At 43.0% G+C, this 13,293-nt stretch overlaps 2 long non-coding RNA genes across 3 annotated transcripts; one reads left to right on the forward strand and one right to left on the reverse strand.

Moving 5' to 3' along the window:
• The first annotated feature begins 2 nt into the window (after window positions 1-2).
• On the forward strand, window positions 3-1,061 carry LOC143168185 (uncharacterized). The gene is made up of 2 exons (XR_012996667.1): window positions 3-66; window positions 885-1,061. It is a non-coding gene; the product is annotated as an uncharacterized LOC143168185 (long non-coding RNA).
• A 1,065-nt stretch (window positions 1,062-2,126) lies between these two features.
• On the reverse strand, window positions 2,127-12,988 carry LOC143168190 (uncharacterized). Of its 2 annotated transcripts, none has more exons than XR_012996668.1 (4): window positions 12,878-12,988; window positions 8,393-8,531; window positions 7,474-7,589; window positions 2,127-4,604 (listed from the first exon to the last, which is right to left on the reverse strand). It is a non-coding gene; the product is annotated as an uncharacterized LOC143168190 (long non-coding RNA). The 2 variants fall into 2 exon arrangements; XR_012996669.1 differs by lacking the exon at window positions 12,878-12,988 and adding an exon at window positions 9,562-9,676.
• Window positions 12,989-13,293: the final 305 nt, after the last annotated feature.

The raw sequence follows: 13,293 nt of genomic DNA on the forward strand, positions 1-13,293 counted from the left end.
GCCCCTCGGCCGCCGCCCGTCCGGCACCGCGCTGCGACGACAGCGCCGCCGCCGCCGCCCGCCCAGGTGAGTCAGGTGTGCCGGGGGGGAGGAGGGGGGGGGACGGGGTGGCGTCACTTCCTGGGCCGGGCCCGTGTCCCCGTGTCCCCCCGTCCCGTCCCCCCCCCGCCGCCGCGGGGAGCTGAGTGCTACGAGCGCCGTCAGGGGGTGGTTGCGGCCCGGTCCCGCCGCCGGCACCCGGGTCCCGCTCTCAGCCGTAGCGCCCTCCTTGGCCCCTCGGAGGCGGCCAGGACGTCCCCAGGGTCCGGGACAACGCTTGGGGCCCGGCCCTTGCTTCTCCCGACACTTATAAAGGGCAGTCCCCCCACCCCCGGGCGGGCTCTTCAGCGGCCCCTCTTCTCTCCCGGGTGCCCTGCAAGCTGCCGCCCGCCCGGGCAGCTCCCGCCTCGCAGCGGCCCCGAAGCCCGGCAGCTCCTCGGGCAAAAGCGACGGGGCAGGAGGGGAGCGCCGCACACGCTGGCGCGCTGCGATAATTAAGCCGTTAAATAAAGGGGGAGGGAAGCACCAGCAACCGCGCTCCTTCCTTTTCTTCTGCGCAGGGCCCGCTCTGGGAGCCCCAGCGGGCTGCCCCCCTCCGGCAAAGGAGGACAAACCCTGCGTCTGGGCAGCCTGCTCGGGTCTGCGAGACTCGGGCCAGCCTGCGCCGGGTGGCGGAGGCTGGTGTCTGTTCAGGCACGCTCCGAAGCGAAGTTTTTTAGGCTCTGGGAAACTGTACTGCCAAGAACCGATGCGTCTCTGCTTTTCAGTTGCCCCTGGGAGTAGGAGCTTTGATGATCCCAGCGGCAGATGTCGGTGCCTGAATCCTTTTGTGGATCTAATTGCAGGTACCACAGGACTACAGACCAATGGCCTTACTCTGTCACTGAGTCGCTGCAGTTGGAAGGAAGGAGTCTGCAACCTTCGGCGTGTAACGCGACGGTAAAGGGGCTATTCCCATCTGCATCACGACCTTCACGCCTATCGCGTGTCTAAAGGTTAATAAAGCTCGTGTTTGTTTGTTACACTGAGTATCAGACTCAAGCTGATTGTTCTGGGCAGTTAGCGTATGATCATTTAATCTGGCGGGTTAGGCAACAGATAGAGGACAATGTGGTTTAAAGCTAGGACAATAGCAGTCTTGTCTTTGCAAAGCTCCATTTAAAAAGTATCTACAGAGGCGTTTAATTACTTTCAAAAGATATGGGACATCAAGTCTTGTTCTCAGGGCTTTATTCCACATGGACTTGTTCCTGCTTAATTTAGTCTGGATTAAACTAAACAATGGCTTAACTCTGAATGAGAACATCTGCGTATAAATAAACCAGGAATAAGAAATAGCTGTGTGTAGAGACAAGCCCTTAGGTCACCGGTGTGACCCAACAATACACCTCTCTCTGACCTCCTCCTGGCTGTTATCCTAACTTGTTCCTTGCTTTGATTTGGGACTTCAGCTGTGGCTGGGTCAGCCTGGAGAGACTGCCATGTTCTCAAGGAGCTCTGCTTAAGCTGAAGCAATTTGGAGAACCAGGGCCTTGGACACTATGTCTTCTGGAGGTGTGCGCGACTTTGTTCCAAATTGCACACCAGATATTTTATTCCACCAATGATGCGTTGTCATTCAAACTCCTGTTTCATTGGGAAGATGGTGAAAGCTGTAAAACTACGTGAGTTGGACGAAACCCAACTTGCCCTGAGTTGGCAGCTGAGTTTAAGCAAAAAGTAGGTTGTATACCTTCTACCTGCACTGTGATTTGAGAATTAATTCAACAAACACCATCAATGAAGGAGTGAGACCTCATGATAGAAGATGGAAAGAGCTCATCTAAGAGAATTTCAATTACTTAAGTGCTTTCAAAAGGGCTAGGCCTAAATAAAATTCACATTTAAGGTGCTGAGAGAACTGGCTGCCCAGGCTCCGAGCTTTTAGTTGGTGAAGTGGAGAAAGGCTGGAAAAGGGCACCAGAAGAGTTTGTCTTCAAAAGGCAGAAAAAGAAGGTGGCAGGGGAATTCCAGAGCAGTCAGGTCCCCGACTAAAAGTAAATGAATAACGAAAAAAAATGCTGATCGCTAGCCAGGCTGACAAACAACAGTCAATACTAGGTTTATTGAGAACAATCATGTGAAACCAACCTACTGTATCTTTTTGTGGCAAGGTAAGCAGTCTTGTATAAATCCTTCTCTCCCATGCACATACAGTAGCAGGGGCATCACAAAGAAACTCTCTTCTTACTCTGTTTCCTTGTCTTGCGGTATTTCTCAGTCCTTTCAGAGAACAGGGTTTAATTCAGCGCTTTAGCCTTTTCTTCTTGGAATGAAATCCTTCTAAAGGGTTGCTCGGCGCGTATGAAGTCAACCAACCTGAAGCTTCGACAGGTCGTAGGGCACCTTTGTCCTGTATGTTAGAGCTAAAACATTTTGCTTCTATGATGTTCTGTGAACAGATAGCAGATGGCAACTACGTAGTAGCTTTGAAGCTGATGCAAGTGGCAAATTAGTGCTCTTTTGTAACTTTCCAAACGATAAAACAAAAATCCATCTATTTGCCCGCTCTGCAAACAATTAAGCTATGCTTAGGTTTTTATACACAAACGGTGCAATGCTGCAGTTGGCTTAAGCTGATCTAAAATGACACTGTCTCTGACGGAGGCTGCCGTCCGCTCTTCTATGTCGGTGCGAGTATTCACACGGTCGTACTCGCATTCACGTGGTTGAACAGTGACTGAATCAGCTCAATGATCTCACTTTAAAAAACTCCCTTGGTTAGTTTTCAGAGAGATCAGAAAGCTGGCCTGACTTACCTGATGCTCGTTAATGTCAACAGAAAGGGAGGCAAGTAGGCTGGAAGGAAACTACCTCCGAAGGTGGTGATGAAAGGGGCATAGTTACACATCGTAGCAGATGCTGGAGTTCCTTGCTGATCTCATTTAAAGCATACCCTCGCAAAAAACTGAGAAGTGTGGTGTGGAGGTGGAAATGAGCGGTAGGAAGAGGGTGGGAATTCGTAAACCAACTTTTCCACTGAAGAAAATAATAATAATAATAAAAATACAGTGTAGGTAATCCTGCTGAAGTCAACTACACACTCCGGCTGGACTGCTCCCAGTGCCCAGAGTCAGGCACGTGTATGAATTTTTGCTAGTTCAGAGCTTAAGTTAACGACAGCTCTGCCTGCTCAGCACCCCAAGAGTCAGTTCCTTTATAAATCGATTTGAACGTACAGAAGTAAGCCATGAATTAAAAGGCAGGCTGGGGACCATGCTTGGGCCTTCATCAGCGTGCTTTTAGTGCTCGTGACTGTAATAGCTGAACAAATCCGAACACAAGTTAATAAAAGTCTTGTGGCTTCCTTGGAAAGCCGAGAACTCTTCTTCAGAGGCAGAAAACTGAGACGCATCCTAATTTGCTGGAGATCACGTAAGCGCCTCGCGGTAGAGACAGTAACAGAACATAGCCTGTATTTGACATGATCTAGTAAGAAAACTACTGTTTCGGGGCTTTAGGTAGGCTTTGCAGATTGCTTTTAACACGTCTTACTTCATGGCATTATATGCCAAAAAGCAGATCAGGGCAACCACTCCTCTCCCAGATGCTACACTTTAAAGCTCGTGCAAAAGAACAGAGCTGTTTAATGATCCAGCTTTGAGAATTTTTTTCCAAAAGACAAACACTGTGCTTTTTCACAACCGCTTTCTTAGAAACTACTTAACGATTTTTGCTAACATTCTTCCTCTGTAAGGATAATGAAAACCCCTGCTTTCAGGAACTTAATTCAGAAGCATTAAACAGCCCCAATTTTACATATATCTCATTATCAGCTCTGTTTATGATAGTAGAGAGCCAGTACAAAGTGAAAAAATACAATTAAAAAACAAAAGGTTAATCACATTCGTGTAAGCAGTGAACGACTGTTGTTTCTGCGGTATTAAGGAAAAGAATGCCTTGTTCTAAATTTTCGTTCTCAAACCTCTGAAAACAAAAAGGGTGTTCTGCATGAGTTCCTCAAGCTCCGTCTTGCTCTGCTTCCTGGCAGACACCATCATTTTTTAGGTACATTTTTTCCTGCTGTTAGCTGTGCTGCGGGGCACCGTCTCGGAGGTCATTGTCAAAGGGTTTCTTTGTCAGCCTGGCAAGCCGTCTCCTCCTGCCTCCACAAAGCCAAGGGCTAGTCGGGTCCCACCGAAATCCACAAAGGTCCCGTGCCAGAGCCGCAGTTAGGCATTATGCTGGTTTGACAGACTCGAGTGGACCTGCACCAGTTTACCTTATCTGATGATCTGTCTCCATGAGAACAAGTCCCTAATGACTCACCTCATACCTGGTGTGCACGGGAAGAAGTTGTTTTTCAGGCTGGGTCCCACAAATCCCAGCAAATAATATCTTGTTTCTCGCAGAGCTTCTTTCTTCTAGGAGGCGCTGAATAAAGTGTGCGTTCAACGAAGGCGTTTGCTTGACACATGCCCCATGTCACGCAGTGTCGTGGGACAAGGTGGCAGGGTGAGTCAGAGCGCTCAGACCGCAGGCACCCTCTGTAGGCTCTCCTGGGGGACGGCGCTCGGCAGCCCTTGCTGGGGAGAAAGCAGCTTCAGAATCACGTTGACAATTAAGCAGAAACAGAACCCTAGTTTTCAAAACCGAATAGATTTACATACAGTTATCTTAGCACAAATAACTAGCATGAAAAATTTATAATTTGGTATCAAAATCAGGAAAAAAGCCTCTTTCACCCAAGTGCTTTCATTCAGATGGATACTTTATTTCGCTTTGTACGTGCAAACCAGCATCTTGGAGTGCTAATATAACACTTAAATCTTAACACAAAATTTGAAAAAACTCTGAAAAAGAAAACTTTGAAGTCCATTGTCGCTAACTACTATTGCCTAGTAAATACACAGGTGTTAACAAAGCCTCTATATACAAACTCATATATGAATGTAAATTCTAAACTAGATTACTGACAAGAAAACGGATGTAACTTTTTAGCTTTGCAAAGCCCTTGTGTGAATGCAAACACTGTGAATAATAATAAAGTGGCACGGGTACCTAAAGCAATAGTAGAATAAAACTCCAGAATGTCATTAAGCAGCATAACTGAGGGAAACTACTTTAAAATACGAGTTTCAAAAATAGGGCTCCATTAATAAATTATCACCCCATTGTGTCTGCCCCCACAGTTGATTTTGTCTGCCAAAATGTATTTAACAGGCTCACACGACGTTGTGGCAATTTAGAACTCGCAGGTCATACCCTTGCCCTGCAAGTATGGTTCCACAGCTCAAGTACAAATCTATAATGCCGTGTTTACACCTGTCATGTGAAGCCCTGAATGGGCTTAATTTGTGTAAATTAACCTTGGTACCTGCAATGCAGCTGGCACTGAAGGCAGCAGCCTCCCAATCTGGCAGGCGTGGGGATCTGCCCAAAGGAGTAAATTGTTGGATATTGGATTAGAGGCTTCTGGTAAGCTATTGTAAAAGATCTGGAAAAGACTCCTCTGTATTCTGGTCGACTAATACTTTCCATTATAAAGGACTCCGTCTTTGGGAAGCATTCGCACCTCTCTTGTTTGTTGCAGGCCTTTGATATTTTAGCAGGGGAAATCCCAGAGGCTACAGTGGTACCTATTCATTGCCGAGAGAAACCCGAGTCAGTTTTACCCGTATTGTAAAGTATTAAAAATGCTGGGTCTCCGATTCATGCACAAAGGCAGATTAAAATCAGGCTGCCACCCACATCTGTCTGGCCTGCCCCCACTGCACAGATGGCTCAACTGCTCTTGAAACATCAGCCGAATTGCCACAAATTACAGCCCGGCATATTTAATGATACTAAAACCTGAGCACAAAGATCTTGGCTGCCTGCAAAGCAGGAACTTTCAAGGCAGTAACAAGGTGAACAACTATGGAAGATTTTTACAGCCGTCACTTTTAATCTGCTTGTATTTGTGACAGGGGTCTTAAATTCCTTTTCTCTCTCTGGCCAAGATTGCTAAACGTCGTAGACAACCTGGTCTAGGGTTGTTAGGCTGAAGCAGCAGCGGGCACTGCTGTCTGAGCCCAGGTGCACAGCCAGAGGCATTACTTGGGGCTCCCTCCAGCAAGCCCCGCTCCCATTCATAAGGCAGCTGTAACAAAATGGCACAGGCCCTTCAGTTGGCTCCCTCTCCCCACGCTCTTTGTGACAGCAAATGTAGGAAGCAGAACAGTTCATGTAAGAGCGTAACAGATCCTGCGCTGACACCAGCTGCTCACCCGCTCCTACCGGCCTCCGTGAGGGCCCTGGGCAGAGCACCGCGCTCTTCCAGCTGTGGGGATGAGGGGGAATGAGTCCTTCCTTCCCCTAGCCCCGCACACAGGCCTAGCATGGCCTCATAGTCCTCCCACGCAAGAGCGGTCGGCAGTTAGATGATGAGGGGCCAGTTCAGGGGAGAGAGTTTCAACTAGTTTTTCCTTCACATTCATTGGTGTTGCTTCATCAACTTAAGCAGAAGTACAACAGTTTTCAAACAGCAGTACAGCAGTTTGAAGTTCAGAATACACAGGCTCTGGCATGGAAGCCTCTGTTTCTATCAGAACATTTTCTCCAGTAGCTTGCGACCATGGCTGAAGCTGTGCGAGAAGTACTTCTGCTGTTGAAGTGTCTCTTTTGCAAGAGTCCCCTCCTTCTCTTCCAAAACTATTTTGACTTGGTGAAGACTTATTTGTTACCATCTTGTTAGCAAGAGCCTGACCTAAACCCATGACAGCATTATATACTGCTAAATTCAAACTCATGTGACCCTCATCATCTTCTTTATATCTAAGGGAATAAAACTGAAAATACAAGTTACAAACATAGCATTTACAGCAGAAAATAAGAATGACATCTAATCAGATTGCCAAAATTAAGAATGTTGGCAATTAAAAGATTAATTAGATTGCTATTTACTAGGTGGCACTCAAACAAAAGACACTCTATGTGAAGGAACACCTGCAAGAGGGTTCCAATAAGCAGTTTTTATCAAGAATACATCATGTAACAGAAAATAAGGGATACCTATTCATAATTATATTTTATTTGCTGGATTTTCTTGTCCCAGAATGGAGAGTATGGCTTGTTTATACTACAGAAGCTGTTGCTGTATTTATGTACTCTCTTTGGTGAATACAACTTGCAGGCTCAAAAGATTTCTTTCAACAATCTAGGTTACAAGATTTTCACAGTGGTAAAAGCTGTAAAAGCAAAAAGACCTTTTTTTTCCTTGGTTTAACCATCTTTACACTGGGTTTTCCATCATGGTAGTGAAACCTAAGTAGTAAATTGTTTCACACTCGGAATGTTTAAAACTGAACCAAACTTAAGACAGTATTTAATTAAATATCTGGGTCTCTTAAACAAAACGTTTTAAAAAAAAAAAAAAAAGACTATGATCTGAACAAGAATCCCCTAGTAACATACCTGAAACAAGAATGACTGCTGAGTTTATGAGCTTTTCGAAGATGTAGGGTCAACGCGTAACTCCAGGAGAAGCATTTCTGACAGATGTGGCATTTGTATTTCAGAATGCCAGTACTCTTGGAAAGAAAGACTGTTAGAGTCACTGAAGGCTTGCACGTATACATGACAAAAAATAATCCTTTGTTGAAAAGGGGGAAACTACACTAACTAGCAGAAAACCTTAAAATGTTTAAAATTTGTGGGTTTTAGAACTTGTCTGATTAAGGAACCCCAGTGAACATGGAAATTCTCTGCATTGGCCATCAGCACTGCAGACACCTCCAATAGCAGTGTGACACATAGCTTCCACTAAAATATGTTCATTTTACAACACAGCAGTGATCCTAACTCAGAAAGTGGAAGAAACAGGCAACAAGTGTGCATAAACTGTAGCGGCCAAAACTGTATTTTAATGCCGTGGCCAGACTCGCCCGATCAGAAGTGATGTAAGCTTTACACACTTTATAGTTTCTCTATTTTCAGGTAACATATTAGTTCTAAGGATGGAGTACCAACATGAGGAGAAAGGTGACATTGGATTTTAATCCCTGAAATATTTTGCTGCCGAGATTAGGATTGGCATGTTGGGGTTTTTTTTGGTTTTTTTTTTAAAAAAGCAGGGGGGGGAGGTTGGCCAGAGTTCAAGACTGTCAGTATGCAACTGCATGCACCTAACGTAAGCACACAAAATCTATAGGTAAGGGTGAGTCAGGTGTTTGCATAATACTTGCAAGAGTCCTAGAAATGTGTGCAAGTAAATACTTGATTTTACGCAAGAAAGAAACATTTTGTTAATTCACAAGAGACTAAATGCACGTAAATTTGAAACTTTAATCTCATTTATAGCAATATATTTTATTCTGCTATTTAATATACTCACCACATGAGCTCTCTCGTAATGCTGTCTCAAAGTTCATAAAGTCCATGAAGTAAAACCACATCCTTCAACATCACAGCTGTAGGCATCTGAATCATTGTGTGTTTCAACATGTTTATGCAGATCATACGCGTTCTTAAAACTGAAAACAAGGTAAAACAAATAACAGCATAATAGTATAGAGGAGTAGTCTTGTGGTTAATGTTTAGGACTGGGAGGTAGTAATTTTTGGCTCTGACAATGACAAGTGAAAGCGGAATATGTGTAAATCGCTTCTCTACCTCAGTTTTTCCACCTGTGAAAAGGGGATAGTACAGACGTCTCTTTGATGTGCTCTGGATTTCATTTTCCATTCCTTCTTTCTTCCCACACATCCACACCATGCCCAAATCTAGGTAATTTCTCCACAACCGTGTTGCAGGGCATCACCCTCTCTTTCTGTTCACATGGAGAAAATTCTTGTCCATTATCCATCAGTCACTTCATCCTCTCTGGTCTAGAAAGTCAGATTATTTCCTTCTGTCCACCCACAGTGTGAACACAAAAGTACTTAAATATTTATCCACTTTATCCCACTTCCAGCATACAAAGGCTAGACCTCTCATCTTCTCTGGCAAAGTTAAGCATAATTTGCCAATGTTTATATATGTAACTTGGTCTATCACATCAGAATGCCACCTTTTTTTTTTTTTTTTTTTTTTAATGTCACTGCTGTGTGGCATCATGTCATGAAAGCAGAAAAGAAACCACCACAGAAAGATGAGAGTACAAGACAGCAGAAGGCGTAGTAAGCCTGTGGCAGAAAAATCACTCAAAGGAGAAGACTGTGACTCTCCCAGCAAACAGCCAGTAATCGTTTAGAATGGCAAAACCCACTGTTCAAGGCACTACTGCTACACATCTCAACCTGTCGTGATGACCGTTCTGTAGTACACAGTCTTGCCAAGACAATTCACCTTCTAACACATCAGTCCTACTTGCACCAGAAGTTCATGAACTACAATGTCTCAGCAGCTGGAGGCAGATGAACAGCAGATTAATCTTATTAGATTTCTTCATTGAACAGTTGATTATTTTTGTGGTTGAAAACTTTCCTTTCTTAACTCCTATGTAAAACACTAACTTGGTTCTACAGTTCTGCTCACGTAGCTTCGAGCCTCAAATTTTCTTACCCGCTGTCACAGAGGTGACAATGGAAAGGACGTTCATCACAGTGTCAGAATCTAATGTGTGCTTTCAGTGAGCAGACACTCGTGCATACCGTATCACAAAGGGCACATGTAACATGATTAACTAGAAAAGACAGTAGAAAAAAAGATACTTTCAGTTCTGTATCACAACTTCACCAGGACATTGTCTGCTATGACATGTGACAAAAAATGTATTGAAATATCATATTAAAATATTATAATACATTTGGGAATAAAATATACAGAGAAAAAAGATAAAAATGAAATGCAGGTACAATAAAGAGAGTAGTGAAATAATAGCCAGTCCTACAACGTTTCAAGTTACTTTCAAAAAATAGATGGTAAAGGCAAAAGATGTAGAGGATCATGTTTCACTCTCTAGGCGCTAACAAAAAGGATGATTATCGTCTTGCCCTTGGCACTTTGGGAGGATTTCTAAAAGGTGGATGTTGTCTGGAGGCCTTCTGACAGACAAGCACTGGCAAATCTGCTTTTAGTGTTTAAGGTATAACCACTCTTAAAAAGGTGGCAGAAAGAATATATGTCTGTCCTCCACCTCCCCATTTCACATTTGGATATATTTCCTTAAGGCATAATGATGCTAGGTGCTTGCTAAGCTGCCAGACTACGAACTGCAATGGCTGAGGCACAGGTTTGCTCTGACGACTCTGGAACTGGGGAGAACCTCTGGCAGACTGGCAGGCAGGACTGTAACATCTTAAGCTGAACAAACGCTTGTTTTGGTGCATATGTATCAGCAACCTGATGAATGGAGTAGGAACAGTCTCAACAGAGAAGCTTTGGATTTAGACAAAATCTGTTCTATTTAGACAATGCATTATCTTATAATCAACCCAGTGCTTTACAGGTGGCCAAAGAAAAACATGCAGTTGAAGTGCTCATGTTTTCTCAAAAAAGGAAGTAAATAGAATGCACTGTAACTATTCTGGAATCATTCCCTGCACGGGCACTTTTCCTCATAGTTTGTCTTAAACCAGGAAAAATGATTTTTTTTTTTTTTCCCCTCCTTAAAATAAATAGCTTCATGTGGAAAACTAGTCTGGAATAACTTAATCTGCAAAACTGCATCAGTGAAGCTCAGCAGTCTCTTGAAGTGGGAGTATCCAACAGTTTACTTAGTTGTCTGGCATATAAATATGTCCATGTAGGGAGTAATTTCAGAATACCCACAGCGTCTGCATTCACATCACAGCTTATTTCAGAGTAATTTCTTATAGGTAGGCAAGCTCTTTAAAATAAAATTTCAATATTTATCTATACCAGCAAGCTGTTATGAAATACGCTGAGGTAAGAATCTGAAAACGTCATGTCTGCACTGGCAGTCTGCACTAACATGCAGACATGTATGCTGCCAGAATTTTTAAAGAAAGCTGAATCATGAACCAGGGAAGTAACTGGCTCTAATATCCAAAGGGATTTAGGTTGTGCCGAAACAGCTGGACCCAGGAATGCCTCCCAGCTCCCTCAGCCAAGTTCACATTGCAGCTGGTTCGCTGTGGCTTACTGGGACATTGCACCGGTTCACATCATCCTTGTTCCTAGGTCCAGCCACCTTGTGATTTTCCCTGGCTATACAAGCAGAACACAGTCGGAATTATCAGGGAACAAGGACAGGCAGGCACATTGTACAATTCACAAAGGTTTAAGTGCAGCCAGACTGACCAGAAACAAATAGTTCAGTTAGCCATGCGCTTTATTTAATATATCAAATCTATCTTAATGTGTGTTATGCTTCAATTAAAAAGAAAAGCATATTTAAACTGCCTCATTAGCTAATAAAAACAAAATAAAAAAAAAAATCTTACTTTGTATTTATTTCAATTTCTATCCAAAATCACCTTGAGACAAAGTAATAAAACTAGTAAACAAAACAACAATAATTCTCTATTTTCTAATATAAAATTTAAGATATTTTAGTCAGATGCATGTCAATTATAAAACTATTTAAATACGAACATGGTCAGTCCTGGTAGCTCACAGTAAGCACCAAATCAAACGCATAGTTGTTAAGCATCAATGTGTTGACTTGCAGACAGTGAAAAATCACGTTTCCTTAAGAATGCAACTAGAAAGTAGAATCTACCCTGACCGAGCAAGTCTGCACAAAGCTACTCGTATGTTTATACAACCTAAATGACTGGTACCCAGGTCTGGCTACATGGTTCAAATATTCCTATTCCCAAAGCAAAGACTCACCCGCCTCTTGGCTTCTGCGTTTCCTGTATGTCCAACAGCAATATCACATGTTTCCTTGTGCTTAGATGCTGTAGGATTCTTTCCCAGCAAGTCATAGCTGTTGTAGTATAACTTGTGGGAATAATTTGGGGACCTCATGGACATTGTGGTTAGGTCAACGAAGGACTACACTATTTGAGTGAGGCTGATTATGCACTGCAAGGTGAGCAGAGTTGCAGCCCAAGCTAAAACACAGCTTTGGCTTTAACCATGCCCCTAGTCATGAAAGCAAGTAAACAGACATGCAAGTGAAGAATAAGCATCTGCACCGGCGCTACTGCAAAATAGAAAAGCCCCTTAAACTTTTTGGTCAGAAGGCATGAAGAAGGGAATTTCCTTGCTTCAGAGGGACTGGCAATGAAATTCTTACTTTCCAGCATTTGTAACACAGTTGCCCTAGTTTTGTATATTAATTTTCTTAGCTGATAAACTACAGAGTTATAAGTATCGTTATATCAAACCTGTTCTGTGCAAGGTGACCTTGAGAAAAGTACGTTTTATTTTAAAAAGCTCTGACTTACCATGTCCCCTCACGTGATCTCGTAGCAGCCTTTCATTAGCAAAATGTTTGTGACAGTTCTGGCAAACAAGTATTTGTTCTGAATTTAAATAGGGACTACTTAGTGGCAATACAAATAACTTATGAAAGATTTATTAATTAATAACCTATAGCTGCCAGTTTCATGAATAAACTAACACAACATTGAGACAGTTTCAATATACTTTTTCATTACCGATACTCTTCAGAAGAAAATTTAGTTTAGGCTTAATGAAAATGATTGTTTATCAGTAAGTTAATTTTATCCTAAACAGAGTAACAATCTGTTCAAAACACTAAGTTTGAAATTTGAGCTCTTCTGTCAATTACCTAGAATGCACCTACTTTCCATCACCAAAACATCCACAATTCCTAAATATATTCCAAGCACTTAAAAACAGAAAAAACAACCACCTCTCCCTTCCTCTTTAGCATGCAGGAAGGCATGCCAACTAATACACAGTTGGTTGAGGTAGGGAGTGTTCTGGTGAAGAAAATACTTACTGGAAAAGCAAAGCTGAAGAGAAAAAAATTGCCTTTTGACCTGAAAGTAGTTGGATGCTCATTGGGATTACTTGCAGAGATTTTGTAATCCAAGCCTGGCTCCCGTGGAGGTTCTCTCTTCAATAATCAAAGGTCTTTCCCATTCACGGGCAGTTTCCCAGTGTCAATGGAATGTCACGCTGTGCTATGGGCACCAAGGGAAGAGAGGCAATGCGATGCCACAGCTGCCAAGTGAATAGCTTTTCTGCTGAAACACAGATCTAAGGGTGTTCTGTTGCTCACTTTCATTACCCTAATTCATCAGACATGCAAAATCAAGAGAACTTCTGTGCTTTATGAAAACAACTTCCTTCCTGGAGTAAACCCTGCTTTCATGCAATTGACTTATATGAAAAATAGAAATATTTATGAAATTA

The sequence above is a fragment of the Aptenodytes patagonicus genome, chromosome 1 (genome assembly GCF_965638725.1).
Source record: "Aptenodytes patagonicus chromosome 1, bAptPat1.pri.cur, whole genome shotgun sequence".
NCBI classification, from domain to species: domain Eukaryota; kingdom Metazoa; phylum Chordata; class Aves; order Sphenisciformes; family Spheniscidae; genus Aptenodytes; species Aptenodytes patagonicus.